The 27,601-nt window shown below is 38.7% G+C and overlaps 1 pseudogene; it reads right to left on the reverse strand.

Annotated features, from left to right (window-relative positions):
• Positions 1–1,106: 1,106 nt before the first annotated feature.
• Positions 1,107–27,601, reverse strand: part of LOC148590307 (ATPase family AAA domain-containing protein 2-like) — a 31,129-nt pseudogene continuing 4,634 nt past the window's right edge.

Genomic DNA, 27,601 nt, shown 5'->3' on the forward strand with positions numbered 1-27,601 from the left:
TGCATGCAAAGTGCGGAGGGAAGGGGCAAGGTACAGCAGCAGCCATCTCCCACACTCACCCCCCCAGCCCACTTCCTCTGGCATCTTTTGCCCCCCAGCCCTTTACGGCCTCCGGCCCTGCCCTGCTGTTACGGCCCCGTTGCAAGCATCGGCCCGTCGGCCCACCGGCCGCAGGAACCTTCCCTTGGCACTTGCAGCCATGGGCGGCCTCCCCACGCCGTGTGCATGGCACGAGGCCCCAGAGCTTGGTGAGCTGAGGGCACTCACCTGGGCTCTTTTGCTCTCCCTCCGCAGCTTCCCTCTGAGCACCAAGTGGAGGCAACATCCTCCCCCTCCAGAGACACGCCGGAAGATGACGCAGGTACGGGTGAGAGTTGAGAGCCCTGCTGTGGGCACAAGGCCGGGGCTAGCCCAGCAAGGGCTGTTGGGCTCGGCAGCACCAAGTCACGACGGCTCAGGAAAGCCCTTGCTGGTGGGGGTGCTGCGGGCATTCGCCTTGCGCTCGCACAGCTCCTGACCCTCGCCTCTCTTCCCTCACAGCCATCACCGCCCTCACAGACCAAGCGGTTCCCAGGCAGCGGCCTTCCTTCTTCACAAGGGTGCTGCGGGCCCTGCGCAGCGCTTTTACCTGCAGCTGTCTTACGGGGCGACGGGAGCGACGGGGCCAGGAGGCACGTGCCAGGCAGCTCCGCTAACATCACGGCTGAGCGCACAGAGGGAGAACAACAGAGAGGCACGAGACTGTGCTGCATCGCACCATAAAATTGTTATGGTTGAAAAAGACCTTTTCAGAAGCCTCCATGTTATTTTTCCCAGGAGGAAACAACTGCGGTTTGAAGCGGGGGGTAACTATGGTGAGAGATAAAGGCGCTTGAGTTCCAGACGATCCTCAGAGCTTAGAGGGGCTGGAGGTTGCTGGACTCGTCTCTTAATAGGGATGCCAGATGCCGTGGTAGCTCTAGGCCCACCTCTGGCAGTAGCAGATAGTCTGTTGACTAGAGGTCTGACTGCCCTCAAAACAATTAGTTGAGTTCACAAATAGTAGGCTTTATTCGAATGCAACGTTTACAAAGCAGGTTTTGGATGTCACCAGAGGAAATTCTCTACTACAGCGTGGGGTTCTTAGCTAGCTTTGATGTACCAATGCGCAACAATCACTGGCCCCAAAAAATGGGAGAGGGCTCTCAAGCTCGAGGAGCCTCCTCAGGCGGCATCTCGACCCGAGAGGAGGAAAGAGGTTCAGCCCGCTGACCAATCCCTGGAGCTGCGATGGAGTCTCCCCCCACTTCTCCCCTCCTTACTTCACCTTTTGTACTCTTTTTCCATTCAGGTGGAGCTTCAGTGATTCTAGTCACACTTACTTTTCTGATTGATTGGTATAAAAGTCTCTCGCTTTTCATTAAAAGGAAATCTAGAGCGCATGCTCAGTCAGAGGTGGTCGTACCTTGGAGGCGGGTCCCTTTTGGGGCTGGCGGTGTGCGCTAGCATTATGATGAGCTTATAATGAGTAAAGTTCAAGCAAAGTTCATCCAAAGCGAGTGATCTGCCACCATTTCCTGGCCCAGCGCATGACACCTTATCTTTGCAGGTGCTGGGAGGGCAGGCTGTGCTGCCTAGGGAATGGTGGAGGAGCAGAGTCTGTACACACCAGCCTTCCTGGAAGCGGCAGCTGTACCTCACCCCAAACAAGCCTCTGCCATGCTAGAGCTTCTGTTAGGTCCCACTTTGTTTCAAGCAGTACTTCCACAGAACCTGTAGCCTGTCCTTTGCTAGCTTCTTAGATTCCCCATTTGTTTTTAACACTGTGATTATTGCCAGAAAATCTACTGGAGAATTTAATTCTGCAATATTTTCCCTAGAATCGTAGAATCGTTACGGTCGGAAAACACCTCCAAGATCATCGAGGCCAACCCTAAACCCACCACCACCGTGCCTGCTAATCCATGTCCCAGAGCGCCTCATCTACACGTTTCTTGAACACTGGCAGGGACTGCGGCTCCACCGCTACCCTGGGCAGCCTCTTCCACTGCCTGGCCACGCTTTCCATGTAGATCTGTTTCCTAATATCTAACCTGAACCTCCCCTGGGGCAACTTGAGGCCAGCTGCTCTTGTGCGACCCACAGTTATTCTGGAGAAGAGATCGATCCCTACCTCGCTACAACCTCCTTTCAGGTACTTGTACAGAGCGATAAGGTCTCCCCTTCTCCAGACTAAATAAGCTTAGCTCCCTCAGCCGCTCCTCGTAAGGTCTGTGCTCCAGCCCCTTCACCACTTTTGCTGCCCGTCTTTGGACATGCTCCAGGGCCTGCATGTCTTTCTCGCAGCGAGAGGCCCAAAACTGAACACAGTATTGGAGGTGCGGCCTCACCAGAGCCAAGCAGTGGGATGCAGGGCCCAGCAGCATCCCCAGGCTCTGGTGAGGAGGTGGGTCAGACCCAGAGCAGGAGAGCAGGGCGGGAAGGATCCAGGGCCATGGGGAGGGATGCCAGGTGCCCCTTTCTCGAGGAACAGAGGTGAAAGGGGGAAGGCACGAGAGGAGGGCTGGGGCTGGTGTCGGGGCTTGGGACAGCACTGCCCTGCCACCTCCCGAACGTGTGGGAACTTGGACTGCATCCTGCAGGACTCGGTGGCGGCCTGAAGAAATGTGCGTCATCAGGGTCTCTGGGATTGCTGGGAAAAGTGGAGGGCTTTCCACACAGATGACAATTGCACCTGTGCCCATTGGCTTTGTGGGAAGTCTCTTGGCCCAACAAACTCCCAAGAGGGAGGGGAAGAGGATCCCACCCTCAGCCACAAGTGGCCCAGCAAGTGGCTCTGAGGACAAGCTACCACATACGCAGGGGACAGGGGCACCGTGAGCCAAGGAGAAGAGTTGCCTGCACAAGGCCCAGGGGAGTCCAGCTCTGCAGAGAAAGACCTGGGTGTCATGGTGGACCACAAGTTGACCATGAGGCAGCAGCGTGCCCTCGTGCCAAAGAAGGCCAATGGGATCCTGAGGTGCATTAAGAGAGTCTCCAGCAGCTGGAGGGAGGTGATCGTGCCCCTCTACTCAGCCCTGGGGAGGCCACATCTGGAGTATTGTGTCCAGTTCTGGGGCCCACAGTACAAGACGCATGTGGAACTGCTGGAGAGAGTCCAGCGCAGGGCTACAAGGATGATCAGGGCCCTGGAACATCTGCCCTATGAGGAGAGGCTGAGGGAGCTGGGCCTATTCAGGCTGGAGAAGGGGAGGCAGTGAGGAGGATGGTGCTGGCCTCTTTTCATTGGTGGCCACCGACAGAACTAGAGGTAATGGCCACAAACTGAAGCACCAAAAGTTCCACATGAACTTAAGGAAAAAATTCTTAACAGTGAGGGTGACAGAGCACTGTCTGCCCAGAACAGGCTGCCCAGAGAGGTTGTGGAGTCTCCTTCTCTGGAGATCTTCAAAATCCACTTGGATGCAGTCCTGTGCCACATGCTCTAGGTGACCCTGCGTGTGCAGTGGGGTTGGACTAGATGACCTCTAGAGGTCCCTTCCAACCTTAAGCATTCTATGATTCTATATAATGGCAACAACAACAACAAAACTCTATGAGAATTGACCAGACATGCCTTTGAGCAGCCTACTTGAGCTTGGATATTAACTCTGCTTTGCACAAGGCCTTGGATTGCATGAACTCCACAGGTTCCTTCCAACCTATATTGCTTTATATTCTGTAATCTTTGCAGAGCTTGCAACATTTGCCTTAGAGATTCCCTATCAATAAGGAATTAATCTATTTTAAGAAGAGAGGTAGTTCAAATAGGATGGTAACCTTTACTCCATAGCACGTCATGAAAGTACAGTAGAACAGAAATGAAATTAGAAAAATAGTAAAGATGTTAATACCCCATTTTTTTTATCCAAACATATAGCTAAAGTAGAGGCTAGGGACACAAATTTAGCTTTATTTTGATTTAGCTTTGCATATTTCGTGCACTTACTTAGCACACTTTAAAAAATACTGACTAAAAATAATTCCAGTAAAACAATTCCTAAAGATTACCATAACTTCCTCCTAGTAGAAATTGCACAAAATTACAGGAAGGCAGAATATTAGAAGGAGGACAGTTGTGGGAATACAGCAATCTTAGAGGATGAAAAGAAAAAGAACTACTGGGGAAAGTAGTTGTAGCAGACTACGAAATGTGCATAAAGACTACCTGAGGTGAGCAGGGCAGGAAAATCTTCTAAATTTGGCTGTGACCAATACATTTCAATTGATCTTGTATAAATATTAGTTCTTCACTTACATTTTTCTCATCTCTTCCTAATATATTCACATTCCCCCAGATATGTTTGTAAAGCAGAATCATATTCCCTATTCCCTCCCAATCTTTGTTTTGCAAGGATTAATCACCTTTCAAAATTATACACTCTCCACTTCTCTAGCTTTACTGATAGCTATTCACTGTATTTGTTCCTTTTTTTTTTTTTTTTTTAATGTAGATCAGAAATGCACAAAGTCTTCTCAGACATTTAATTATGCCCATATGATACAAATTCTACCAAGGCACTTTTACTTCATGCATCAAACCTTGTATAGTTAAACATTTGACAGGTTTGCAACAACTCTGATAACAACTCTTTCAATAAAAATCCGTATAGTGTTACTACAACTCTGTGCTTGACCAGGCTTCTCTTCAAAATCTGTGAATATTTTTTAGATTAGTCACTCAAACTACTGAGCTGTTTGACCAACTACTTTTTTTCTAAATATAAATACTGTGCTCACCCTGAATTGACAATTCACTTAAAATCCTACTAATAGACTTGAAATTTAATATGCCTCTTCTTTCAGTATTCTGGATGAAGACCTCAGATTCACTGTTTTTCCTTTTTTGTTCACCATGAATATGTCATTTTTTGTTACTTAAGTCATACTTGCTTGAGAAAAGCTATCTGTGCACTTAAATACATTGTGATTAGATTTAAAATATGAAATATCCACTATTTCAGTAATATACACCAACATTATCTGTAGTATATATCTACTTCATTTTGTACAGTAACCCACTTCTCTGCTTATTCACCTTCTTCTCTACTTATTTACCATTTAGATTCTTTAAGAAGAATCCTTATTTATCTGTATTTTCCTTGTAACATCAAGGTTTGCCCGATTGTTGGCTATTTCATGACCCTTTTAATCTTCAAAATACAGTTCTTCTGCTAATAAATCATTTTCCTTTCCTTGATTTGTCTTTTCTTACCTTTTTTCTTACCTTTTTTTTTATGTTCATTCTTTGCCTGTTAAAGTGTATATTACTTCTGTTAAATCTAATGATGATAACTTGAAGCTGGAGGCTGTTCTTTCACCTAAGGCTTAGTACTTTCTACACCTTAGAATAGATTTTTTTTGTTTGATTGTTTTTCATTTGACATTAAATGGTTCTTTTTTTTCTCCATATTTAAACCTTAGAACAATTTCAGCTGTCAGTCTAACTAATCAGTGCTTCCCTAACATTCGCTCTTCTGAAATTCCAAGACATCATTGTATATTTTATGTCCTGAACTTAGTCTAAGGCTTTGAATGACTTTTAGTTTCAACAGACAAACCAGAGACAAACTGTAAAGATTACCTTCAATGGGTTTATCTAAACTTTGAGATAAGTACACCTCGCAGTGTGTCTCCCCCTTTGAGTCTCCAGAGGCATAGGGTGTCAAAATAGTGACTGTCTGTCAGGGCAAGGTCTGAGTATCGATCATGTCCATGCATGATGGACTGAATCTAATACTCTGTTCACCAGAGCACTCTCTTACATTAATCATGAAAAAAGTCAGCCATTTTACTGGTAATTAAAATATACATATATTAAATAAGAAACAAAAAATAAATTAAAAGACAACAAAGAAAATAAAAACAGATAAATTAAAATATATATTTTTTAATTCGAAGCATGAAACAATATGATATTGTTATTATGCACAAATGTGATGATACTATGCATGTAAGTATGGACATAAATATAAAACATATATAAGATTATAGCATTTAATATACAAAATATAAAAAGTATGATTTGTGTTATCATTTTTGTAACAACATAACTGAAATTATTCTTGTGTAGTGTGGCATGAACAAAAATTTAAACTAAGTAGAACTAGTAGTAAAATATTCTTTTTAGAAATTTATCCCATATGGAAGTGTCTCATCATCAGCTTGTATTTCACTGTGTCAGAAAAGACCAAAAAAGAAATTTATCCATATGTCTAATATTATTTTAGCACTGTAAAATAAACAAATAGAAGAGCTGAAAGCTGCTGCTGTAAGTCAGATGCTGAGTGCACTGAGGGGCTCTGCAGCCTCTCCTCCCACCCTGGGTTTTCATCTACAGTGACCAAGTCCAATACTGCTTTGGCGGTGAGCCCGGATGAGGCTGCAGGGAAAGACCTGTCTGAGAGAGGGCAGGAGAAGCCCTGCTGGGACCTCTCCTCTTTTCTATCTTGGGAGCTACACTACATCTGTTTTATATTCAGGTTCAGCACTGAGTGATGCTTCAGGGCATTCAGATCACATCCCATCACAATTCAATAACTGTGGTACAAAAAGTACAACAGCAAAGCTTTATTTTTGATAAATATTTCTTTAAAATGTGAATATATACAACAGAATCCATGAAGCACATAGATATGATAAATGTTTAGGTATATGCACATCTATATATACAATTGTAAACACCCTCAAAGGGCAAGTTTGTGTGTAGAATAAACACTCTCATCTGACAATCATTTTTTCTAGGAATGGAATTTGCACTCATTTTGTAGAAAGTATTAATTTGAATTAATACTGTAAATTGAAAGTAGTGGCTTGTAAACAGTTAAGAATTTATATTCCTAAATCTTATTAAGAGTCTTAACATACTCCCAATTTTTACTTCTAAATATTCCTAAGTTTTTAGGAGCTTGAGTACTTATTTTGTTTCCTTCCTACAAAGGATGGATCGGTGTATTTAGGATGGGGGCGGGGAGTGAAATTTCACCTGAGAAGTAAAGACCTCTCTCTGGATATTGAAATAGCTAAAAGCCTGACTAGTGAAATGAGGAAACAAGGAGCAGTAATTTAAAGTGAGATGGAAGATATGTCAAAAGGTACTGGCATCCATAATAACCCTGGAGAGCTGTGAGAAAATTGGGAGGTAGGGGCCTGGATACAGATGAGGAAAATAGATGAGAATAATGACCTTTCGTCTCTCTCCTTTATTAGAACAGAAACATTATGTCAGAATTTTCAACCCAGAAAATGGCATTTTGGCCATCGAGATCTTTAAGCATTAAAATCTATGCTTGCCTAAGACCGACCCTAAGAAACATAATTCTAGGCTCATGATAGTTTTCAATTACTAAGTTTAATTTTGCTCCAATTTAGCTACTCTGATTTCTGGTTTTCCCAGGTATGACCATAAACTTTCTGAAACTATTCTAGTGGGATTGTCATAACATCTGACATTTGAACCGTCAATGGCCATATGGTAACTTTAGGTACCTAAATGTTACTTCGTGAAGAAATGATACAAAAACTGGCTTCCATTACCATCTGGAGTATGCACAACTCAATTACTCTGACTGAAAAATCCTCACCGAAAATACAAACTATTTCTGAACTTATTCTCAGGGCCAGCCATAAAACACATTTAATTCATAATCTCAGACTGCCCTTCACTTCTCTTTTATGCATAAGGTCTATCCACCAAAATTTCTAGTTCTTCCCATACAAAATTCAAGATGCATATAGCCAGAAAAAGGATTTGTAGAGATCTGAGGATAAAAGTTTGGACAAGTCTAAAATGAAAGTTGAGGGAAAACTTCCTCATAGAAACAGGAAGATAGTGGAAATTTATATATTCTTTAAAGAAATGAGAAGCAACACACACACTCATATATATTGTATAACACCTCACCGTGCACTGCCTATAGCATCAGAGTGGGAATAAAAATCAACATGGTTCACTGTAGAGTTCAGGTCTGGTTTGCCTGACAACATTTAAGACATTGAATGCACACTTCTCATTAGAATTAGCATTTCCTGCTGTTTTCTGTGTAGACAGAATATCATTTGCTATAACTGAATACTAAATGCACTCTGGAGGAACAAGGTCATGATTTAAAAAAACACTAACACTCCAGAAAAAGAGGCTATGTTTTAAGAAAAAAAAAAATCATAAACATGAAAATTCTGTTTTCAAGTTCTTGTTGTCTATAATGCTTGAAAGCTTTGGCATTTTTGCATTTCATTTTGAATTGCACTGAAAATTGTCTATTAAGAAACCCATTTGTTCAATTTCTTTGGGCTTTTCAAAACTTTTCAAAATCCTTTTTTTGCTGTAAAAAGGTCTTTTCAAATTTATTGAACTGGGCTTGGCTAACATCTTCCCAAATTCAGTCTGTATCTCAAGATAGAGAATCTGAAAGACATGCTATCAGTGGGGGTGCCACATTTTTTCTCATCTCTCATGCTTGTTGTTTAGGTATTTTCATTTGTCCATTTAATGACAATGAAAAATAATCTTATAACTCAAATCTTGTCTTAGGCATCAGTCTTTTCATGATAATTTTAGGCTAATTTTCATTTTCTTACTGCAGCTCAATCCTGCATACGCAGAGGTAATAGATCAGACACAGCTGTTCTTTCTAAAGTACCCATGAAGACTGTGTACATACACATGTGCACCCTAGAAACAAACTTCATTGTATGAGATTTTGGTTTTTCAAATCTGTATTTTAGATGCATATTTCAGATTAATTATAACTAATAATAAAACTCCTCAGGAATGATTTTATTGCTGCACAGCTGCACTTTCAGATTGTTCATGAATAAAGTATTTTTAAATAAAGTTCACTTGAGTAGTTTCTTCATTTGAGGATTTGAAATGAATTAATCAAACATTAATGCAAAGTTTATTAAACATAATGCGAACATCTTTTCAAGCACCATGTTTTTCTTGTTGTGAAGTATCATCATTCCACCTATCCTAGTCATAAATGTATTCTTGCCCTCCAGTATGCAAAAATAGTAATTCTTTATGTGGAATATATTCAGTGGCACAATTCCCTTTTGCATGAAAGACCTGTTAAATTGCTCTGGCAGCACGAAAGCTCTTAACTGTAGTGGAAATGTCATCCACCATCACTTCCTTGTCTATCAGTTTTGCAAAGCAGTTTAACAAATAAGTGGTATAAATTAAAATTAGCACCTTATTTCTGCATTTTTCTTCTAATCAAATTTTAGTGTTTGGAAGAAAAACAGCAAACACATATAAACATCCTCCCAGGACCTGGGAAATGCTCCTCAATTTACCTGTGTGAGAGATATTTATTTATAATATAATGTAGAAGCCGAAATGTTTTTATTTTTTTTTATTTAAGAAAATATCATTACAACCATACAATAATACCAGTGCATCTATTTGAGATTTAACAGTCATTAATAACATGACCATACAAAATCCCAAACAGTTGTTAAAGTTGAATTGGAGAGTTGGAACTCTCTCTTAGTAAATAATGAGAGAAACAACCTGAGGTCTTTCTTTGTTCCTATTAAAGACCAACATGTAAATAATATCCTATTAACTTTTCAATTCATATCTGTTTCACTCATATCTGTTATGTTGCCACTCATTGTAATTATTTATGCTCAGATGAGCAAAAAGTTACTACTAATTTAGAATTTTTGAAATGTGTCTTCTGAGCAGCACAAATGACCAGTAGCTCCTTAGGTCTCCTTATTGCTCTGTTTTGATCACTGACTTTCCCAGGAAGCTATGCTTCAATTCCTCAAAACACATTTCCAGGAAGTAGTAGTCTTTATATTTTTCATCATCTGTACCTGTGTATTTCTACCATCCTAGTGTATTTTTGAGGCCATTGTCCATAAGACAATTCCATCTTTGCAGGAGACAAGTTCTACCAAAGAGCCAAACACAAGGCATCTCAGACACATAAGAGAAAAATACCCCATATATTGACATCCCAGGGAAGAAAGGCTAGAGCTGGGCTTTATATAGGGTTCAGAAATTGAGGAATCAGAAAATAGCGGTAAAAAATGGCATAGATCTCAGAAACCTTCCCCGTTGCTCCTAACTGCAACAATGCTCCCAGCTTTCCAAAGCTCTGTCACAGACAAAGTAGGTTTGGCCATTAGTCCCCATCTGATGGTCTTGTTGAACAATTGTCTATTTTGCCCACTTCTAGAGTTGTTCGTTTCCCTTTTAGTGACATTTATTCTTTAGTGACACCTGGGCTTAAATCAATAAAAATCACAAAAGTTGATGGGTTTAATTTAAGAAATTGAACATCTGAGTTTGAATGAAAATGAAGGTAGTTTGCAAACAAATCGATCATGTATATATATATGTTTTTGTGTATATTCTAATCACAGTATATGCACTTTTGCTGTGGCAATAAAATGAATAATCAGTATTCCCAGGTGTGAAGTCAGCTTATCTACTTCTTATAGTAAATATTAAGGAAAGATCATTATTTGAATACTTTAGTGTGTACATTCAGCTTATTTATTGTGACATAAATTTAACGCTTTACAGTAGTACCTATAGTAGACCTGTTCTGATGTCTTTCTGATGAATATAGGGAATTTGAAAAGTGATTTGATTTCAGAATCATGTACTTCCTAAATAGTTTATGCAATTTCTTTAATTCTCTCTATTCAATTATAAAATAAGGCAAAACTTCATTTCATAAGTAGAAGAGTGGCTTAATATATTAGAATCTGGAAGAGTCATTAAGTTTTTCACATGTAAAGTACTGCTTATGTGTGCACTGCTTACACAGACCTGCACAGCTGAAAATTTCTAGTTATCTAAGAATTTCTTCTTTTTTTTTCTTTTTTTTTCCTTCCCACATTTCTCTTGATGAAACATTTCTCCTCTCTTCTTGGAATGATGGCAGCTGGACTGTGTTGTCTGTGGTATTTGAATACTCTCACAGGTGTACTAAAAAGTGCTTTGCAAGAGAAAGCAAGCATCAAGATAGTGATTGTGCTGAAACTCTTAATTAATAAAAGATCAAAAGACATTCCTTAGTTATCTTTCCAGCCTAAAATAAAAGAATTTAGAACTTAGGATTCTAAAAGACTTTGTCTTTCAAAAATATTTTCTATACAAAATACTATGCTAAAGATGTAACACCGAATCAGACAAAATTTTAATTGCTGGTAACTTTTTACATTTAAATTGGATTTACACAGAAAGAAGCACAAATGCAAATACCGAAATTTAGATCCTGACCATTATAACTAATACTATACTTAATTCATACAAAACATTTTAACAAAAACAGCAAACTGATAAGTTTCGACAGCTCTAGAAAAAAGATGGACTTCTCTTCTGGACAATTATCATATAATTATTCACAGTTATCATATAACCAAAATCAATAAAGAAAAAGGGAGGATACAGAAGAAATGCAAGATCTTCAGTGTGTTGACTTCATGTATCCCAAAAGGTTTCAGAAACACTTATCTCCATTCTGCTCCTTGATAAATGAAACTTGAGATCTTGTAAACTGAAGCAAAGCAAGAAAGCTTAAAAGCTGTGAACTGTTTCTTCACTAAGTCGCCTTGGAATAATGAAAGGTTGAGACCAGTGATCATCTGTCTCCATAATTTCACTCACAATTGGCAAACACAATTTAGAAACTGCCAGGAAGTGAAATTGATCTCACTCCTCAGGAAAGGAGTATCTATCTCTTAAGATTTCTTTACTTTGTGGTAACAACAAAGAAATTTGGCCCTATTTGTAGCTGTTCCTATGAAGCAATTTGCACGGCAATCTGTTTTTAAGTGATTTTCATCTAAGCTAAGCCAAAGTTTAATAATATGGAACGTAGCTATAAGAAATGTCACAAAAATAAATACAATTACCTTTGAGAGTAGAATTGTGAAAAGCTTGTGAGGATAAATACAGCACAGTTGTGACGACAATGATTGTTTGGTTATCAATTTTTATCATTGAATGACAGTTTTTGCCACCAAAAAAAAAAAAAAAAAAGTTAAGTTTGAATCAGGGACAATAATTATGCATTCTAATGAAAAAAAAAAGCAACTTAGAAAAAGCACTGTTTATTTTTAAGTAAAATGCTTGAAAATAAAATTCTTAACTATATGCTTTGTTTTCCTATTGATAAGTAAGGAGTTTTACATTAATGCACATTAAATGAAAGGGAAAAAAAAACATAAAAATGTAGTTCTGTGTATGCACTACTGGAAAAGCTAGTGATATTAATTTAACTTAGGGTTATCCATCACTTGCTGTTATAGCACCTCATTGTCAGCTGTTTATCACTTCAAAGCATTTATTCAAACCAAACAGGCTAAAATTTTCAGGATGTGATATCTGCTTAAAGCATAAATCATGGTGGAAAATTTTAGCTGAAATTTTCAGTCATAGTTCCAGGATAAAAGTTTATTTTAGGAAATGAAAAGGCTGGAGAAGTTATGGATAGCAGAAAAATTGAGGCAGGCCCCATTAGGTACAGCTCTGCCCCAAAACCTGTCTAAAAATTGGAAACAGCAAGGTTGCCTTGGAAATGAGAAGCAGGAAAAAAAAAAAAAGAAAAGTGCTAACTAGAAGCTGTGCTAAATAGAAGCTGACTACAGTCAAAAGCTAGATGTCTAATTCTGAGTTATTAACCCTAAGTTTCTTTCAGAAGAAAGGCACCTCCAAAGCATGATTTGTCTAGCCTGTCTCAGACTGATATGATTCATCCTCTAGATAACCTTTCATATGTATAAAGTGTGAGAGATTAATTTTACCTATGCCCATGCTGTGCTATAAATTCACATTTTAACTTATTAATGCCAACATTCATGTTCAGTCACATATTACTATATTCCTTCTCATTGCTCTTGTCCATTATTATATTACTGTGTTGCTGCTCATGTTGCTATTTTAAAGGCCAGAATTTTAATGTGTGGTTATGAATTTTGCAGATCTAAATAAATTATCTGTCATTTAAATTACACAAGATAAAATTATGTATTCTGTTTTTTTATCCTTTAATAGAAAAATCCATCAAAATCAATAAACAGAAAACATGTGAATTAGAGATTACAAATGCAATACTAAGAAGTTAGAGAACACTGCAAAAAGATATCTGTATAAAATTGTGGTTGACGGATATCTGACTTTCCCTTGATACCGATTTTTCTGCTCCAGAATTTGACTTACTGTGCTAAAGAACAACTTGGAGATTTTCTTTGAGATTTTGCAAGTAGGCTATTTCATTAAGTCATTGCACTAACCAACTTTTCCGATGTTGATTTATGCACAAATTCAGCATGTTCCTGAAACCACTGTGATTTGTCCAAGTGAATCAAATTTAATGTGTGACATATGCTGGTTTCCATATGTGTAGAAAGTTCATCACAACAATCTTATTAATAAAATGTAAATATGTGGAACTTTATACACACACAAATTATTTCTGACATCCTATATCAGATTCAGTTCCACATACTTAAATTTAGGAGCAGAATATAGTTGTTCTTAGATATTTGGTGGCCATAACTCCAGAGGGCTATGCGGCCATTCAGAGGGACCCAAACAGATTGGATTTGAGCAGAGAGGAATCTTATGAGGTTCACCAAGGACAAGTGCAATGTCCTGCATCTGGTCATAAATAACCTCAGGCTCAATTTAGGTTAGGGACCTAATTAATTAGACCTGCTGGAAAGTAACTCTGTGGAGAGGGATTTTGGAGTCCTGGTTGATAACAAATTAACCATGAGCCATCAACGTCCCTTTGTGGACAAGAAGTCCAGTGGGATCTTGGCCTGCATCAGGAGGAGTGTTGCCTCCATGTCAAGGAAGGTGACCCTTCCTTGGGTCTGCCCTCTACTCAGCTGCCCCTCTACTGCCCCTCTACTCAGGCTGCCCCTCTACTCAGCTCTGGTGAGGCCATGTGCAGTTCTGGGCTTCTCAGTACAAGAGGGACTTGGAACTTCTAGAGAGGGTCCAGTGTAGGGCCACAAAGATGATTAAGGGACTGGAGTATCTATCATTTGATTAATTGATATAATTGAACAAAGTCAAAGGAAACTGTAAACTGGATGTACAGAGAAACATCAGCCATAATCTTCTCAATCTCCCTTGTAAATTGATTAGAGAGAAAAAGCTATGTTAAATATTAAATGCTCAAGACATTTTTCTCCATAGGTGCCTGATGAATGTTTCCTAAAGGGTACCTGTTACTTGTCTTTTCCAAGAATGTCACTAATTAATAGGCCAGCAATGGAACAAACAGCATAATTCAAGGTATAGGTTCAGTCATCTTACAGAGACAAATCACTGTGTGGCCTTGAAAAAATGTATTTTAATTTGAATTATTGCAATAATTACTAGTAAATGACATTGGAAAACCAAAGATCACACTATCACCAAAGGTAGGATCACTTCACATCATTTTTGGCATTTAAACTAGCTATGTAGCTTATTAGCCCTACTATGAAAGGCTAGAAATAGCTATCTCTGGAAGATTTTTTTTTTCTCTCATTCCAGGAAATATACCTTGATTAAGGTACTGAATCACTGTCTTGAAGATATTTTTCTCCCTCCACTTATTATAGATGGATAAGTGACTATGATATATAAAGAAAGTTTCAGCTGTACACACTTTTAGAGGTGCAAATTATTTGAGATGCCACCTATAAATGGTGCTTATCTATGCTAATTAGGTACCTATAAATCCATCACCCAAGTTTAACCTGTGTTGTTTTGTATATTTGACATCCAAAAGCATATTTCAGATATCCCATTGCAAATAAGTTGTACTAGATTGACCACCAGTACAGAGCTGGGACTTAGACAACTAGCTTTCAGGTAGGCATATATTCATAGGTGGCATTTCAAACAGATTCCCCCTTCAGCCATCAGCCAGGCAAGTTTATTCTGGTGAGCAAATCTAACAAGTGCCACAACCCAGACCCAAATTCTGTCTATCTAGCTAAGCTTTGAAACAGTTGTTTTTTTAAAAAAACAACTCCTATTTCCTGAGTGAAGAGTGATCTCATTTTAAGCTTCGTTTTAAGCTCAAAAATTATTTTGCATTGCTATTACCCAAAATTGCTAAGGGAAAAGAAAAAGGGAAAAGAAAAAGGGAAAAGAAAAAGGGAAAAGAAAAAGGGAAAAGAAAAAGGGAAAAGAAAAAGGGAAAAGAAAAAGGGAAAAGAAAAAGGGAAAAGAAAAAGGGAAAAGAAAAAGGGAAAAGAAAAAGGGAAAAGAAAAAGGGAAAAGAAAAAGGGAAAAGAAAAAGGGAAAAGAAAAAGGGAAAAGAAAAAGGGAAAAGAAAAAGGGAAAAGAAAAAGGGAAAAGAAAAAGGGAAAAGAAAAAGGGAAAAGAAAAAGGGAAAAGAAAAAGGGAAAAGAAAAAGGGAAAAGAAAAAGGGAAAAGAAAAAGGGAAAAGAAAAAGGGAAAAGAAAAAGGGAAAAGAAAAAGGGAAAAGAAAAAGGGAAAAGAAAAAGGGAAAAGAAAAAGGGAAAAGAAAAAGGGAAAAGAAAAAGGGAAAAGAAAAAGGGAAAAGAAAAAGGGAAAAGAAAAAGGGAAAAGAAAAAGGGAAAAGAAAAAGGGAAAAGAAAAAGGGAAAAGAAAAAGGGAAAAGAAAAAGGGAAAAGAAAAAGGGAAAAGAAAAAGGGAAAAGAAAAAGGGAAAAGAAAAAGGGAAAAGAAAAAGGGAAAAGAAAAAGGGAAAAGAAAAAGGGAAAAGAAAAAGGGAAAAGAAAAAGGGAAAAGAAAAAGGGAAAAGAAAAAGGGAAAAGAAAAAGGGAAAAGAAAAAGGGAAAAGAAAAAGGGAAAAGAAAAAGGGAAAAGAAAAAGGGAAAAGAAAAAGGGAAAAGAAAAAGGGAAAAGAAAAAGGGAAAAGAAAAAGGGAAAAGAAAAAGGGAAAAGAAAAAGGGAAAAGAAAAAGGGAAAAGAAAAAGGGAAAAGAAAAAGGGAAAAGAAAAAGGGAAAAGAAAAAGGGAAAAGAAAAAGGGAAAAGAAAAAGGGAAAAGAAAAAGGGAAAAGAAAAAGGGAAAAGAAAAAGGGAAAAGAAAAAGGGAAAAGAAAAAGGGAAAAGAAAAAGGGAAAAGAAAAAGGGAAAAGAAAAAGGGAAAAGAAAAAGGGAAAAGAAAAAGGGAAAAGAAAAAGGGAAAAGAAAAAGGGAAAAGAAAAAGGGAAAAGAAAAAGGGAAAAGAAAAAGGGAAAAGAAAAAGGGAAAAGAAAAAGGGAAAAGAAAAAGGGAAAAGAAAAAGGGAAAAGAAAAAGGGAAAAGAAAAAGGGAAAAGAAAAAGGGAAAAGAAAAAGGGAAAAGAAAAAGGGAAAAGAAAAAGGGAAAAGAAAAAGGGAAAAGAAAAAGGGAAAAGAAAAAGGGAAAAGAAAAAGGGAAAAGAAAAAGGGAAAAGAAAAAGGGAAAAGAAAAAGGGAAAAGAAAAAGGGAAAAGAAAAAGGGAAAAGAAAAAGGGAAAAGAAAAAGGGAAAAGAAAAAGGGAAAAGAAAAAGGGAAAAGAAAAAGGGAAAAGAAAAAGGGAAAAGAAAAAGGGAAAAGAAAAAGGGAAAAGAAAAAGGGAAAAGAAAAAGGGAAAAGAAAAAGGGAAAAGAAAAAGGGAAAAGAAAAAGGGAAAAGAAAAAGGGAAAAGAAAAAGGGAAAAGAAAAAGGGAAAAGAAAAAGGGAAAAGAAAAAGGGAAAAGAAAAAGGGAAAAGAAAAAGGGAAAAGAAAAAGGGAAAAGAAAAAGGGAAAAGAAAAAGGGAAAAGAAAAAGGGAAAAGAAAAAGGGAAAAGAAAAAGGGAAAAGAAAAAGGGAAAAGAAAAAGGGAAAAGAAAAAGGGAAAAGAAAAAGGGAAAAGAAAAAGGGAAAAGAAAAATAATGAGCCCTTGCTAATCATATGTATGTCTATATTAGATCTACCTACTTCCTCTGGCTAGTTATTTTCCTGCAGATTTACCCATGGATATATAAACTTGTAAAATTGCAAAGAAATATATATAATATTAAAAGGAATGAATTTGTGTAGGGTTCCTAATTTTAATATGTCATAACAACCAATAACCAAATAGAAAAACACTGAAGCAAAAGCAATTAAATAAAAACATCTCAATTTCAAGCATTAATTTTTACCCCTTTCAATCAGTAAATGAAATATCAGTCATTGTGTCTTTTGTTATTGCCTCCTGACTCCATCTTCAGTCTCATAACTTTTTTCCTCCATCCTTCAGATATGTCCTTGTTTGCAAGTTTGCTGCCTTTATCTTAAAAATGCTCTACTTGGTACATAAACATTTTCCATAGTGCCAACAGAGAATACTCAGACTAAAATAAAATAAAATAGAAAGGAGTATATCTAATTTTTAACTACGCATTCCTTATAAAACTGATAAAAATAATTTTTCAGTAGATGATCTATATAGTTAACACCTACTGCTGTTCCTCAAAGTCTGTACTTTGGCTTGTTCAATAGTGTCCCTTACAATGTCTCCTACAGTGTGCCTGCTCTGATCTCACACGGCAAAAGAAGGAGAAAAAAAAAGATAAAAGAATCCTTCCAATTTTAGTTATGATCCTTTTTATTTCTCCTTGCATTTTTTGATGACTCCTAGTATCTCTGGATATGAAACTTTAGTAACTCGATATTTTGGCCAACTGAGATAGAATGGCCAGCAGAAAAAGAATGAATAACTCTTTTTGTTGTTGTTGTTGTTTTTCTTTGATAGCAGTTAGTGGATATTCCTAGCCATCTTCAACATCTAAATAAAAAGATGTGAGATGAGGACACATTTAAAGGTAAACCACAACAAAGAGAACAATGAAGGCAGTAATATTGTACCTGCTGATATAATCAAGTGGAGTAAAAGAAATCAGTCAGCATTGAGCAGTAATCATGGAAATGTTATGACATGATAAAAAAGCAATAAAGACAATGCTGTTAAAAGAAAAATAAAAGTAGAAAGAAGCACAACAAATATTTATGTTGACAAGTCAACAGCTTGATTTTGAAGAGAAATGAAATGTAAGTTTTATTATTGTATGGCTCACTAAATCAAAGGAAAATCAGACACGATCTATTAGCATAAGTGGTAGGGAGTATGAATTCAAAGATGTCTAAAGCTTTGCAGATGTTGAGATAATTACCAGAGAGAACAACAACTCACAAATTAGCTCATGAAGCTCATTGCTAATGTAGAGTTTTCACAGATTAAGATTACATAGCACCTGTTCATTCAACTTCATGTTTAGAAGTTCTGAGGGAACTGATATTTCCTTGATTAATTTTAGCTATGTAAAAAATGCAAAATAAAGTACTACTACTACTATTAAACAACTAGATGTGTTTTTAATTAACAAAAGGTCTAGTTGTAAGAGACCACACTGAAAAATATAATATTACTGAAAAGCATACTTTTCCTCAGGGTATTTGTATTGCAGATGATAAAACATATCCTTAACTGAGTGCTGTTGCTTAATTCTATTTATTCAAGTTCACATTTTCTTTCCATCAGATATTTTACATAATGATATTGTAAAATTTAACATCGACTCATTTATAACAATAACCTAAGTTAATTTCCTCAGTCAATTTCTCAATTACTATTTTCATTTAATTTATTAGCCTATGTCATTTCATTGAAAGGAAAGATAAGTCTTATTGCAATGTTATGCAAAATTGAATATGCTATGAGTACCTACATTTTATAAAAATATCTTAACATCAATTTTACAATTTTACAATTGTGCTGCCATTGTAGAAATTAATTGTAATTGCTAATCTGTACTGTATACGACTTACAATTTAATTTAGTATTATGGGAGATATCAGATATTTGTCATAAAAATATTTTCTAGTAGTAACCATTTCTGCCTCTCATCTTTTTTCTTTGAAGATAATTTTTTATTTCATAGTACAAGTTAGAACCTCAAAATTTTAACCAATTTTAAGGGTTTCCTTTTAAAAACCACAAATCTGCAGAATATGCTAGAGTATACTTTTTCTGACAACCAAATATGCTATAATTGCTTTGGCATATCTTTTCATACAGAGTTAATGTTATAGTGTGGTTAACAATTACCCAAATAAAGAACACTTTATTAAGCTGTTCTGTAAAATTTGCCAGTCCTCTGGTAATAAAAATAATTGTCCAGATCTCTGATCAGTTGGAATGCACAAAGAATAGCAATTCTACAACAGTATCCTTGACATCATGCAGAATTTCCATTTAAATTTTATATGGTTAAATTGGGATGCTAAGACTTACAATAAATAACATTAAAAATCTTAAATTTTATATCTATTTAAATAATTATCTTCACTAATGTCAGTCATACATATTTTGGAGGTTCAAACACATGAATCACATTGTCTTCTGATAATGCCAAGGTATCTTCTGATAATGACAATTTCTACAAATACTGTAAAATTATGTGAATCTCTATTTCCCTAATGAAACATGGATATTAAAAAGAGGCTATATTACTTTGAAAACACCTAAAACACATGAGCTACCACATAATGTAGTTTATATATTCTAAGCACATGGTCTTATACTTTAGGCATTCAACTCAGGAATTGCAACACTAAAAGCGATGTCTGTTACAATCAGGCTTTCCAGACTAAATTGGATACTTTGACTGCAGTATAGTAGAAGGAAAGACACAAGTGTGTCTAAAAACACTCCTTGAAAGACTATAAAGTGAGTAGAGATTTTTGAATCAATCTGTTCCTACCTGAATGTTGTAAAAAACAGAATAGAGAACCAATCTCCTCATTTTTTTTTTCTACTTAGGTATTTTCTACTTGCTCTGTGATTGGTGCATTATTGAAATATCTCACATTCTACTTGATTTTAACAGGAAGAGAGGGACAGCTCACTTCCTCACATTGTTTTGACATTATAAAAAAGCTTAGGCAGAACCTTCAAATATTCTATGTGAGATTTATATTAGCTGTGGCTGGCTTGGATCTTCCCAGGGTAAAGAGACAAATCTTAGGTGGTTTTTGTTCAATGACACAATAGGTGCCTGTCTTCCCAGAGAGCCGGGATACCAAAGCTGTCCAGGAGTCAGCTCAATGGTCCATTTATCCTAATATTTTCTTCCCAACAGTTGCAAAATGGTTATTTGTAGAGAGTGTATGCCAGTCTGGCCATGTTCTGGGTCCATTCCTTCGTACACCCTCATGGCCACAGTCATTGATTGGTTAGAGAGCATGACTTGTTTTCTCCATTTGTTTTTGAAACCTGGTGTGCATTCATTTTTCTCATATCTTTTGAACCTAGTGATAATATCTGCTTCCAGACCCATCTGTTGCAATTAACTGCAGAAATTTACAACTTCTTTCCAAATATCTGTACTTATCTCCTATTGGTTTCCAAGACATCCTCTGGTTGTAGATTTGTGAGGTTTGGTGAATAGGAGTTTTGCATTCACCTTATTCACTGACTTCAGGAGATAATAAATCCTGACTGTTGTTCCCCCATACCTTCTGCTCTCTAAAATAACCAGTTCCATCTATCAAAACTTGCTGTTGAGATGACAGTTCTATGAGCAGAGCTCATAGATCGGTCCATCTGATAGTTTCTATTCAGAATAGAACAATATTGGATATGGGTATCCAAAACAATAATATTAGCAGTGTTCTAACTGGAAAGCACAAAATCTTAACTTTGTGGAACCAGAAGACTTTCAGCTTACTTAATGGAGGGAATGATCTTACTTAAGGAGGGAATGATCTCTTACAAGAGAAAGAAATACCTTACCATCCTGAGATACTCTTACTGTGATTGTCGATTCAGAAACAGGAAAAGAAAAAAATGGAGATGTTCTAACCTCATAGCCTTCTATGATGAAATGACCAGCTGGATAGACGAGGGGAGAGCGGTGGATGTCGTCTATCTCGACTTCACCAAGGCTTTTGACGCCGTCCCTCACAACATCCTCCTGGGCAAGCTCCGGAAGTGTGGGATAGATGAGTGGACAGTGAGGTGGATTAGGAACTGGCTGGATGGCAGAGCCCAGAGAGTCGTGATCAGCGGTGCAGAGTCTAGTTGGAGGCCTGTAACTAGCGGGGTCCCCCAGGGGTCAGTCCTTGGTCCAGTCCTGTTCAATTTATTCATCAATGACCTGGATGAAGGCACAGAGTGCTCCCTCAGCAAGTTTGCTGATGATACCAAACTGGGAGGAGTAGCCGATACCCCAGAGGGCTGCGCTGCCATCCAGAGGGACCTGGACAGACTGGAAAATTGGGTGGTGAAAAACCTCATGCAATTCAACAGGGCCAAGTGCAAGGTCCTGCACCTGGGGAGGAATAACCCCAGGCACCAGTACAGGCTGGGGACCGACCTTCTGGAGAGCAGCTCTGCAGAGAAAGACCTGGGTGTCATGGTGGATGATAAGTTGACCATGAGGCAGCAGTGTGCCCTCGTGGCCAAGAAGGCCAATGGGATCCTGGGCTGCATTAAGAAGAGCGTCTCCAGCAGGTCGAGGGAGGTGATCCTGCCCCTCTACTCAGCCCTGGTGAGGCCGCATCTGGAGTATTGTGTCCAGTTCTGGGCTCCACAGTACAAGAGGGATGTGGAGCTGCTGGAGAGAGTCCAGCGCAGGGCTACAAGGATGATCAGGGGCCTGGAACATCTGTCCTATGAGGAGAGGCTGAGGGAGCTGGGCCTGTTCAGCCTGGAGAAGAGAAGGCTGAGAGGGGATCTAATCAGTGTAGATAAGTACCTCAAGGGAGGGAGTGCAGAGGACGGTGATGGTCTCTTTTCAGTGGTGGCCACTGATAGGACTAGAGGAAATGGCCAGAAACTGAAACACCAAAAATTCCATAGGAACTTAAGGAAAAATTTCTTGACAGTGAGGGTGACAGAGCACTGGAACAGGCTGCCCAGAGAGGTTGTGGAGTCTCCTTCTCTGGAGATCTTCAAAACCCGCTTGGATGCAGTCCTGTGCCACGTGCTCTAGGTGACCCAGCGTATGCAGGGGGGTTGGACTAGATGATCTCTAGAGGTCCCTTCCAACCCTAAGCATTCTATGATTCTATGATCCTATGAAATGTCCTCCAGATAGAAATAAGTAAGTCTTATAACATGACAGCTAAGCACTAAAGCAATGAATATGAAATAAGCATGATATCCAGAGGGCATGCAGACTGTGTAACCATGACACAATACTATATATAACCATTAGAAAACATACATAAAATTTACCATATTGAGTTTAGTTTTGTCATAATCGTTCCGGTGCTTGTAAATGCACTGGCAGAGGAGAGCGTATATTTTTTTCTAGGTAAAAGATGTTGAAGGTCCTTGTCCTCTTAGTGACAGAATCCAGCAGATGCTGAAAACAAAATGGAGACAACACGAGTTGAAAATAGCACAAGACCTTCTGCAAAAGCTCTTGAAGGCTTCAGGAGCTAAACAGTCCCATCACAGCACAACTGACTGCCAACACTGTCCAGGAGCTGTGCGTGGAGTGAGGCTGTTGGACCCACACACAGCAACCAGGCAAGCGGAAATACTGCCCACAACTGCCCATCAAGCTCCGCTTCCCTCACAGCAGTGAGGGGAGAAAGTTCCCTACCTTGTTCTAAAGAAAACTGAAAACAGACATACCACAAGCTTGCTGTAATCCACCACAACGGGGGGATCCGGCTCCTCAGGAATTCCCACCGGACTCTCATGACGTCCGGCCAGACTCTCATGATGCATGTAAGTCTCTGGGATGAAAACATTTTCTTAAGTCATGATTTCTCTTTTTCCGGAACAGGCTATCCATCAGCTATCCCACAAGTGGCATCCAATCTTCCCCTACAGTTCCCTGTTATTTGTTCACTGAGAAATACTTGCCTTCTACTTTCTCCTCCATAAAAAATAGGAACCAAGATCAAAAAGCAGTGGGAGTGAAAAGCCCAGGGTTGAGAGGAGAAAAAAGCAATAGTCAAAAGTTGCCATTACAGCAGTGCCTACTTAAGGAAGTTGAATCTTAAGAAAACCCATCTCCCATTTGAAGCGAGCATTAGGATGTGAGTCATCTCTGCCACATGGTGACTAAGTCTACACAGGCCAAGTTACAGCTCCTTATCCCAAGCTGCTCCTTATCAGAAAGATGCATGTGCCATAAAAGAAAGCAAATGATTGTTGGTTTGCCAGGAGATAGAATTACAAAACTGATTTCAGAATCAGAAGAGCAGCAGCTTAAGAAAAATGACTTTGGTGGCATAATGAGAGGAACAGAATCTTAATGGAAGCAACACAGTGCAGTGATTTATAAAAAAATAATAGAATGAAATTAAAGGAGGTTAATGTAAACCCCTCAACAACAAAATTGAGCTAACTGGTCTGCTGGACCTTTCGCTCACCTTCTGAATCATCCTCGTGGAAACTTGCTGTATTTTGGGAATCCAAAGTCTCATTTCAATTTCTTAGCCCTGAATTGGGAGAAAACTGGGCTCTTTTCTTTTCAGAGCCAGATTTAGTCGCAGAGGAAAAATCTCTTGTTTTCTGTCTCATGTTTATTTTCATAGACATTTGTTTGTCACCGTGGAAGACTATTGTGGCTTTCTTCCACACGAGAACCTCCTATGAACTCACCTTCAGTCTGGTGCATGCTGGAAACACCGTTTTCCAGGAACTCTTCTCCCTCACTGTCTACTTCCTCTTGGTCTTCTCCACTTCTATTCACTTTACTCCACTGCAAAATCTTTCTCCTCTTTGTTTCACCACTGGAAGTGCAATTGTTCCTTTTGCGTTTTCTTTTGGAGGGAAATGCAATAAGATATTAGAAAAAAACAACCCAAAATATAAGCAAAGCAGCTCCTCCTTTAAAATCTGCTCTTCTTATCTTCCTCGTATGTCAAGTAAAACACTCAAAGTACTGAAAGTACTGACAAATCTCACTACACATGTAGGTCTAAAGAATAGGTTGCAAGTTCATGTGGTCCATTTGCTGTTAGATTTTTAAATTTATTCAAGACTTTAAACTAGATTTGAAGCTTTTAAGCCCAGAAAATTCCTACTTTAGCCTTGCTTTGCAGTCCTATTGTCTGCTTATTGGGTAAAGTTGCTTACTGTCTCATTACATGAACTAATAGAGATGAATAGCAAAAAAGCCTTTGGAGAAAAGCTCTTCTTCAAATCTCTTATAAAACCAGTAAAGATCAAAAGCAGAGTGAATGCTGGGAAGAGTTAAAAAGAGACCATTTCAAGAAAGTAACTGAAGGATAAAGAAAATTCTCAGTAAAGTTTTATGATTCAGATAACCTGTTTAAAGCAGTCTTTGTCCTTATGCCTTCCACAAAGGAAAACAAAAAAACCCACCCTTCTTTCTATTTACAGAATATTGCACAAAACAGACGGGTGAAATCCTTGGCAAAGTTTCCACCGGCAGAAACCTTGTCACAAGAAGCTTGCCATTAGGCAGTGCTGTAGGGCAGGCTCCAGGCATCACTGGCATCTCTATTCTTTCGTTACACTTGTTATCTTGTTTATTACATCCAGAAACAGAGGGCTGCTGTGGCATCACCTCGTAGCGAGATGGCACATCCTGTGAAGAGCTGCAGCCTTGCAATGAAGAACAGACAGCAAAAAAGTTGGTCTCATATTTCTACTTACAAATACTGAGGCAAGTCTTCAAATCCCGAGGGTTGGAATACATACCTCTTTTCTCACGAGACTCTCTAATTTCTTCACAAAGTTGTTCCAAGTCTTTATCCATTTCTTCCTTCACTATGGCATGGGCAGCATCTCTCAGAGCACAAGCTTTGTCTCTAATGAGACGATCTGAAAGTTGACAGTCAGAACTGAGTGTTTGCCACTAGCTAAGTGAAATCCTTCATTTGGATCACATGGAAAAGATGAACTCTTTTCCCAAAGAGGTTTTGCAAGCTATTTCAGTGAATAGTTTTGGCAGAAGAACATAAAAGTTAATAATCAAGGCAGAGGCACTACATCTTCATTAGCACCTATTGCACATAATTTCATCTCTAAATAATTTAACACTACACCAGTTTTTAAAGTGGCAAGAAATGCTCTCTGTGGATGTTTCAAGTGAGCTAATCCCAAGGCCATTGTAAAGAGACAACTCTTCTCAATCTATGCATTTTAAATGTTGTCTAAATGAGGGATAAAGAGCTATCCTCACCTCCAGCTTCTCTATCTGGCTTGTATTCTAAGGCACTGCTACAGATTAGATCAAGATCTTTCAGAAAAATCTCCTGCAGTTATACATTGGTGCAAGTCAATTTTAGAGAGAATTGTTGAAAGGTCCATTGGCTGTTTAATAACTGTGATCAGGCTCCTACAAATTAAATAGATGGGTTCAGAGGTTGTATTAGACTTACACAGTATCTACCCACTTTATTTTAATAAATTCAAATTAATGACTTCTTAAAAACCCGGAATATTTGTGACATTATGAGCAGATAGTGGAATTAACCACTTAGCTGCTTGAAAAAGGAAGGGCTCTTTCAAAGGGCTTTGAAGAGACACACTGGAAGGGAGAAGAAAAGCAGCAGGAAGCTGGGGAGTGTGTGTGGGACAGCGAAGGGAACAGACATGCAGAGCAGGATTTGCTTCCTTCAGCTTCAGAACATCGCAGTAAATACACTGGATTGAGCCACCCGAGCCAGGCTCTGCTCTGGGCAGCAGGAAATCCGCTGCCGGAATTGCCCTTTGGAAGCAGCTGCTCTAGGCATCTCCCTTAGGAGGAGATATCTGGAGCAGAGCTAATTATGTCCTTACTGGGAGCGTGAGAGAAGCCTCAAGGCTAGTTTAGGTGAGGAGACCTCTATTTGTTTAGACTATTCACATGTCAAGAGGCTGGAAGGGAAAGACGAGGGATGCCCAGAGGAACAGGGCCCTTGCTGATACACAGCTGTATTAAAATTGCAACTAACTCTGAAGTATAAGTCTGTTAAGATGGGAGCTCAGTCAGTAAATTAAATGAGTAAAAGAGGGACTTGGAAGTTTTGGGGGAAGATGAAACCACATGTCATTTATGGCTGATCCTGTACTGGGGAGCCAGAGACAAAATGGCAGGCGGAATCTTGAATTATTTTTCAAACATCTGCTGTTCTCCTGTTCCCAGAGGAACCACTGACAGCCAACAAACACGTATCAATACCTTTAGGCTTTATTCAAACAGCCCCAAAGAAATCTGGCTGTTTATTTCAGAGTTGTAGCATACCTGCATATCAAAGTCTTTCCCCAGGCAAACTCTGGTGGTAGCTGCTCTGACTTTCTAGGAGGAAACCAGGGCTTTCAGTGACTACTCAAAAAAAGGACATTGAAGAGCCTCAGGGAGTCAGCAAAATAAAATACAAAACACTTTTTGCTCCTCAAAAAGAAATCCTTCTAGTGCAGTGCTAAAGATAAGCCTTTCGCTAGAGCACACCAACACTGGGCAGTTAAAAATACACCCAGACAGTACAGTATTACAGACCCAGAGCAGTTTACCTCATCTGCATCAACAGGGTTTTTGAAGGCCTTGAAACGTCCGTCAGTAGCAAGTCTGAGAGTAACATCCCTTAAGAAAACGCTAAGTGCACCAAGGGCCTCCTCCTCCTGCTCCTCTGCCCCTTGCGTTTCTCCCTGTGGTGGTTCCCGAGGTTCAGGCGGCGGCGCCACCGGCAGCACTTCCAGGGCCTGCCGAGCTTAAGGGAACCAGAAAAGTTTATTCCATCCGCAGCACTCAAATAGGAGCACACACAGAGTTACTGATAGGAAACCCACTACCAAAACAAATACTGTAAGGCTGTTAACATACAGTTAGCAAATTTTTATCTATAGAATAGGCTCACCTGCTTTCTTTCTAGATGCAGGAGGTTTAGCAGCTTGACTTAAAATTAAGTCCTCAAAAAAGTTGCTTCTCTCTTCTTTAGTAGGCAACGGGATATTGAAAACTTCTCCATAATCTTCAATAAACAACTCCTGTATCTATGGCATGAGAAGGAAAGACATTTCAGGCACAAGATCACTACACCGAAAAGAGGATTTTTTAAATTAAGCTTAATAATGATCTGAATAATAATATTAAAATAAATGTTATCTTCCTGGTGATCAAAGGCTAGATTTCTTTAGGTCAGGATGGCAAATAAAATACCTTCTTTGAGGAAAAGCTCTAGAATTTAAGCTCAGGGAATGGACGAGCACACGATGCACTGACAGAGTGACGACATCCCCCACCTTTGAGGTTTCCTGCTGAAGTGGAAGCAAGTCCCTTGACTCACAAAACAACCGAGACAAACGTTCTCAGCGCTGCTTTGTGTCTAAGCAAATCTACAGGATTCAGAAGGGTGCCCTCGTAATAAAAGGATCCATTTGCTTGAGGGAGGACAGTATTCGTATACTTAAAGGATTCATAAAATGAAACTGAATAGAAGAATTGGGAAAAGTGTTGACAGAAATACCTCATCTTGGAGATCCATGTACGATACGTTTGCTGCTGCAAGCACCAAATCCGGAGCAAATGCTGGAATGTTCTCTAATAACGTTGTAAAGGTAGTTTCCAACGTAATGCCAGCCGTTTCCCATCACACATTGATCCGTGGAATATAAATTATACTTGGTGCTGTCCTCTGAGCTTCTCAGATAAACTAGTAAAATGAA

Source organism: Tinamus guttatus, unplaced genomic scaffold (assembly GCF_059628265.1).
Source record: "Tinamus guttatus ecotype Peru unplaced genomic scaffold, ASM5962826v1 Tinamus_guttatus_pri_ptg001484l, whole genome shotgun sequence".
NCBI lineage: Eukaryota > Metazoa > Chordata > Aves > Tinamiformes > Tinamidae > Tinamus > Tinamus guttatus.